This window comes from Xenopus laevis, chromosome 7S (genome assembly GCF_017654675.1).
Source record: "Xenopus laevis strain J_2021 chromosome 7S, Xenopus_laevis_v10.1, whole genome shotgun sequence".
Taxonomy (NCBI): Eukaryota; Metazoa; Chordata; class Amphibia; order Anura; family Pipidae; genus Xenopus; species Xenopus laevis.
In genome coordinates this window covers 62,513,889-62,519,888 of record NC_054384.1, presented here as the reverse complement: position 1 = coordinate 62,519,888, position 6,000 = coordinate 62,513,889, and the positions used below count along the sequence as shown (strand labels likewise).

At 32.7% G+C, this 6,000-nt stretch overlaps 1 protein-coding gene across 5 annotated transcripts in view; it reads left to right on the top strand.

Annotated features, from left to right (window-relative positions):
• The first annotated feature begins 570 nt into the window (after positions 1-570).
• Positions 571-6,000, top strand: part of pknox2.S (PBX/knotted 1 homeobox 2 S homeolog) — a 404,889-nt gene continuing 399,459 nt past the window's right edge. For 3 of the 5 annotated variants that reach the window (XM_041571316.1, XM_041571317.1, XM_041571318.1), the window contains exon 1: positions 571-653. The gene's annotated coding sequence lies outside the window, so the exon portion shown is untranslated. The remainder of the gene's footprint in view (positions 654-6,000) is intronic. The other 2 variants (XM_018227740.2, XM_041571315.1) reach the window with 1 other exon arrangement.

Here is a 6,000-nt window from a genome sequence, read left to right as displayed (position 1 = left end):
ATATTACTACAGGCAGTCCTCGGGTTGCCTACAAGATAGGGTCTGTAGATTTGTACTTAAGTTGAATTTGTATGTTGAAACATAGACATTTACTTATTAAATGCAACTTAGACAGATGTCTGTTTTAACATAGTATTTATTTTTACCTTTCTGTGCTCTGCAGTAGACAACACACACCAGCAGGCATTGAGGCTGGTGGTTTATTAAAGCTGAATGCTAATAAAAGTCAAGCATACCAAAGTATGTTTCTGTAACAGCCCCCGTTTGTAAGTGCGAGTTGTATGTAAGTCAGGTGTATGTAACTCGAGGACTCCCTGTACATGACTTTACCTGCTTCATGTGCAAACATGCTTTTAAAAATCTCAATGTATACAAAAAAAATGAAAAAAGAAATCTAATTATCTAAATAAAAATTCTCATTTTTAATTTTTGAAATGATTATACCACACCTGTTAACATGTGAATAATGGGAAACGAAAGTATCCAGTAGATGGCGCAAAACCTCTAATAATAAACGTATACTACTTTAAGCCAAAAGAAGATGAAGAAAGAGGAGTGCCTTCAGGCCCCCCTTCCCTGACGTCACAGTCTTTGCTGGGAAGTATAGGCTGTGCTGTCACACCAGTGTCAGTCTGATGAAGATTGGCACTCAGGTAAGCTGTCATTCATTCTCAATGTCAGGAGCTGCTTTCCAGGCTGCGGGCTGCTGCCGTCGCTGTTGCTGCTTCCTTGCAGCCTGTGTGTGCGTGTGCTCTCATTGCAGTGTGTGCGCCTCTCTCTTTTTCTTTTTTTTTCCCACAGTCCCATAACCAGAGCGCTCTTCTCTCAGACAGGGCACAAGAGGAGGAGGAGGCAGATCAGGGCAACAGCCTTTTAGTTGCTAATCACTCCTCATCCTCGCCGCCCGGATTTCAGCAAGCTCTCCTTTCACACCCAAATATACATAGCATTTTTAATTCTTATATAATAAGAATTTTACAAAAAATCTCATTTTTTGCAGGACAGTCTCTCTGATTTCTAGAATCCCATGCATATTCTTATTTTACTATTTTTGTGCTAGTAAAGCAATAGACCTTTTTTTCTCTTTTGATGATTTGGAAATCTTTCTTTTTAATTGCATTTTTATTTACCACCGTTTTATGCCCTGGCCTGCAGCTGCTGTTCTTTTTATGCTACACTTTGGGACTATTGATACTTTATGAAATGTTTTAATAAAAGAAAGAAGAATGGGACTGTATTGTGCATATATTTTTCATTTGAAGAACTGGTTTTCTTGGGGCTTTTCCTTGGTGTTGTATCTGTCTTTTCATGGTATATCTGTATGTGTGTGTGTAATTGTGTATTTTTATTAGAGATGATATTTGGGGTTTGCCATATACTTATTGGTTGGAGAGAAACGTATGAAAACTTTAGTGTAATATAAATTATCTGTGATATTGCATGGTAGATCATTCCGTAGTAAATAAAGGTGTTACACTGTTATATGTAAAAACTGTTCACAAACTGATTTTTTAGTAGGGAATTATTAGGTTTTTCTTATTACTTAAGCATTTCATTAAGTTTCACCTATAGGGCTGCCAGTGTCTGCCGTGTTCGGCAGAGTAGCAAATATAAAAGAAGTTGTTTTTTATTGGATTACATGTTTTTCCTCTTGGAGCTGTGAAGTGTGGGTGCATGTGATTTCTGATCCATTAGCATTTGCCTCATTCTAAAGATTTTGCCTAGTGTTTTGCACAATTATTGAACTTTTTAGCTGCTGCTTTGTATTTCAGAGAGCTTTCTCAGTTAGTCGGCATTATAGTTTAATACTGTAACAGTGATATTTATTGCTCATAAAAGATGCACTTTAATAATTATTAAGGGTTATTAAGGGTTAAGAGTTGTTGTTTATATTTGTATATTGTGTAGTAAGACCCAGCACAATATTCTTCTAATTTCAGCTTGCGAGGCACAAATGAGAAAGATGTGATTAGTACATTGCTATTAAGTATATCAAGTTTTACTGCTGTGACATTCCCTGATGTTCTTCTCTTAATTGAGAACTTTTATTGATTTCACACGCTTTGCAGTTCATTTCCTATATAGAACAGATTCGAATGATAGGATTCAAATCACATTACAAGGTTCAGAGCAGCAGTCTTACCAAATGAAAAAAAAGGCTAATTTTGGGAAAAAAATTAAGCAGGACTTCAACAGAATTACAGATTAGGTTTGGGGCCTTTTATCAATACGTGAAGGGAAAGTGTTTTTCAAACTTCTAGTCTGTATTACTGTAGGGTTCTGGTGGGACCACAAAGTTTCCTAGTCTCAGATTTTAACGGCTTGTTCTAGTAACTTTATTTTTCCGTCTTTAAAACTATGTTATGTCTCAACAAAAAGTTCTATTTGACTCTCAAATCAGGCCTTTAAAAACTTTACATTTCTTCCTTCTGTTTTCCTGCAACGTTAACAGCAAACAATAAAAAAACCTATATATTTATTTATATATATATATATATATATATATATATATATGTCAGAATTTTGCATCTAAAAGCCATTGAAAGTCCATAACAGGCATTGTTTTTCAGATGAAGGTTTTTATTTGTGATAATATACTGCTTAAATGGTGTTCATTTGCATTCTACAGATGTGTTGTGTAATAATTTTTTTGGCAGATTTTAATTGTGGCAATTAAGAAGGAAGGAAATAGTGTTTAGAAGTTACCAGGTTTTAGAGGCTGCTTTGGACTTAGATACATCTGGTATGGGGGAGGGTTCACTGAGATCGTTATGTGTCTGTTATGCTATTTGCCTCATTTGCTCAACTGTGGCTAATAAATGACTTTTTTTAATCTTCTGCTTTGTGTATTAGAGCACTAAATTAAAGGGCATTATTAAAGGGTGTCTTTAAATCTTTTTTGCTCATGTATTCTTAATTGTCTAATTGGCAAGATGTTGGAAATTGGTGTTCAAATGTTTAACTGTATTTTAAGCAATTAAAAAAGTGTTCTTTATACATAATTACTATTTATTGATCTCTTTATATACCAATGAAAAGTTTTCTAGCAGGTATATGTGGGAGTTTTCATGTGTGTGAATGCTAAAATAATGTGATCAATGGGGCATTGTTTGTTATAGCTATACATAATACATACATATATATATATATATATATATATGTGTGTGTGTGTGTTTACATTTCTGTTCAAATCTTTGTATTCAGTACAGTATATAACAATGCATATACTGATGAGCATTAAAAAGAAATGCTACGGGTAAAGCAACAGTCTACTCAGTCTAGTATAGTGCAGGTCTGCTGCTATCGATGTCTATTTTAACACTCTATAAAATATTTTCTAAAACAGATGTGCATCAGTTATCCCAAAAATGCTGTATATTGTACACTTTGGAATGTTAAGATCCTACTTAGATTTTGGCTTCAGAAAGATACATTTCCAATGATGCATTCATAAAGAAAGTATTGGTTATTGGCTCTAAGTCCCCCCTATATTGTATTTGTATAGCAAGCAAGTTAAACCACAAGTATAGTACAGAATGAGTTGAATGAGTTGAGCTTCCTTTACTATTGCACCCCCCCCCACCCCACGGGAAAGTATTTTTTCTGCATGCTGTTGCAACCTTTAGTTGTGAGTGGAAAGTGAAAGTCACTAATTTGCTGCAGTTGCAGATATGTCTCTGCAAAACAAAAGCTGGTATGTGATGCTAAAATAGCAGATATTGCTTGTGAAAGCAATAGTTTATTCTTGCTGTAATGTTACATATATTTTTTTATGCATTATTCTTACGTTTAAATAACATGGGAGAGTTACATAGCAATTATAATTTTTGCAAGTGATCTTGGCATAACACTAATTGCCTAAACTTGTGGCAGTAATTAAATAATTCAAATCTGAAATTACTTGACAAAATACACACATATACTTGTGTGAAATCAGTTGCAGTTTTGAGACATTGGTGTGGTCTACAAAAAATTCTGGGCCCTGTAAAGTTTGCATTAACATTCATCATCACTCATAATAGAGTAAAACTCTGATTTAACTATGTAACATGACCTAAAGTTCTATAAATGCTATTGCATATTTTCAAATATATTTTGTCTTGAATATACAGTAAAACTAATATTTAGTCAAAAAGTTAGTTATCCATGGTCAAAGGTAATGTTACTAGAAAAAAATAAGTATGGTATTAACTATAAATGTATCACTACTCCGCTTATTCTCATTGAAAATCACTGTCTGCATTTTAAAGACTGTCTTTGAGCTTCCTCTCTAAATTGTCTGTTGTGTTGAGAAGCCCTGCACAAAAATCTGTGAAAGTAAGAATTGGTGTCTTTGACTTAAATGACACAGAAATGTTGACCATGGAAAGCTCAGGGCCCAGCACAGTAAAAATAAACATGTTTAATTGACTTTTAACACTTAACTATTTCTTACAACATATCTAATCTAAATTGGTGCTAGTGCAGAGTGCTAGTGATGTAGTTTTTTTTTTCTATGTAGATTCTATGTTTCTGCCTCCCTTTTACATTAATGAAAACATAAATGCATGGCAATGTACAGTGTTGCAGTAGCCATGGGTACTTTAAGAAAAAACACTTAGAGCATGTTCTTTTATTTATGTAAATAAGAAAAATAATATCTCTCTCTCTATCTCTCTCTCTCTCTCTCTCTCTCTCTCTCTCTATATCTATATCTATATATATCTATATATATATATATATATATATATATATATATATATATATATATATATATATATATATATATATATATATATATATATATCCGGAATACTGCTGCACACACCTTAAGGGATAATTCCCTGGTGCAAACAGAGGTAATATATAAAATTTGCAAAAATGCTGTTGCACTTTAGGGATTTTTGCAAGTAAAAAAGAACTTTATTTAGATCGAAGTTTCGACCCTCACTGAGAAAGACCCCAGTGAGGGTTGAAACATCGATCTAAATAAAGTTGTATTTTACGTGCAAAAGTCCCTAGAGTGCAACAGCATTTATGCAAACTTTACTTTATATATATATATATATATATATATATATATATATATATATATATATATATATATATATATATAATATTTTCTTATTTACATATATAAAAGAACACGCTCTAAGTGTTTTTTCTTATATATATATTTATACTTTAAACATGACTTCCAGGGTAATATTGACTTTTTAAAATCTTATTAATGTCTTAAAAATAGATTTGCAAAGCTTTCATATATAAATAAGAAAACCTATTGATTCAACTTCAGTTATTTTAAAAACTAAATAGTTGACTATATAGTACTGTACTTAAAATTTTAAAAGCAGGGTGAATGCAATTTTTCTGCAAACATAAGCAAGGCAGATATATGGTACCATGTAACCCTTTATTCTGTGATGTTAGGTATGTATTTCCTAGAAAGCATTACTTTACATGCATACAAGTAAATATAAGCAGTATTAAATAATGTTTACTACCTTTTAATTCAATGTCTGTAATAGTGATTACTTAAAATGTTCCTGAAAATAAACAGATAAACAGAAGGTTGTCCAATAGATCCGTTGAGAATTCTTTCATCTGAGACACCCATTGGCATACCATTGAAACTGTAAAACGATCCTCACTAACCACTGAAAGAATTAAAAGGTGATGATGTCAACTGGTGGCCTTTGACCAGAGGTGGATATCAGACGCAAGAGTATTAGACACCGCAAGTAAGGAGTAACATGACAGGTTCTTGCCTAATGTGGTGCTTGTTCCTCCTTCATTAAAAAGCTAGGGTCATGCTGGGAAACTCTCTGATCTGTGTGGTCCCTAAGGAATTCATTTTAAACTTTTCAAATTCATTTCAACGCACTAAACGTATCAGTTTTATAAAATAGTTAATATACTTCAATATGTATGTGAAATCTAAATTGCATGATATTTATACCTTTATACATGTAGGGAGATAAAGAGACTTGGGTTTGATTTAATAAGCATCAATATTTTATA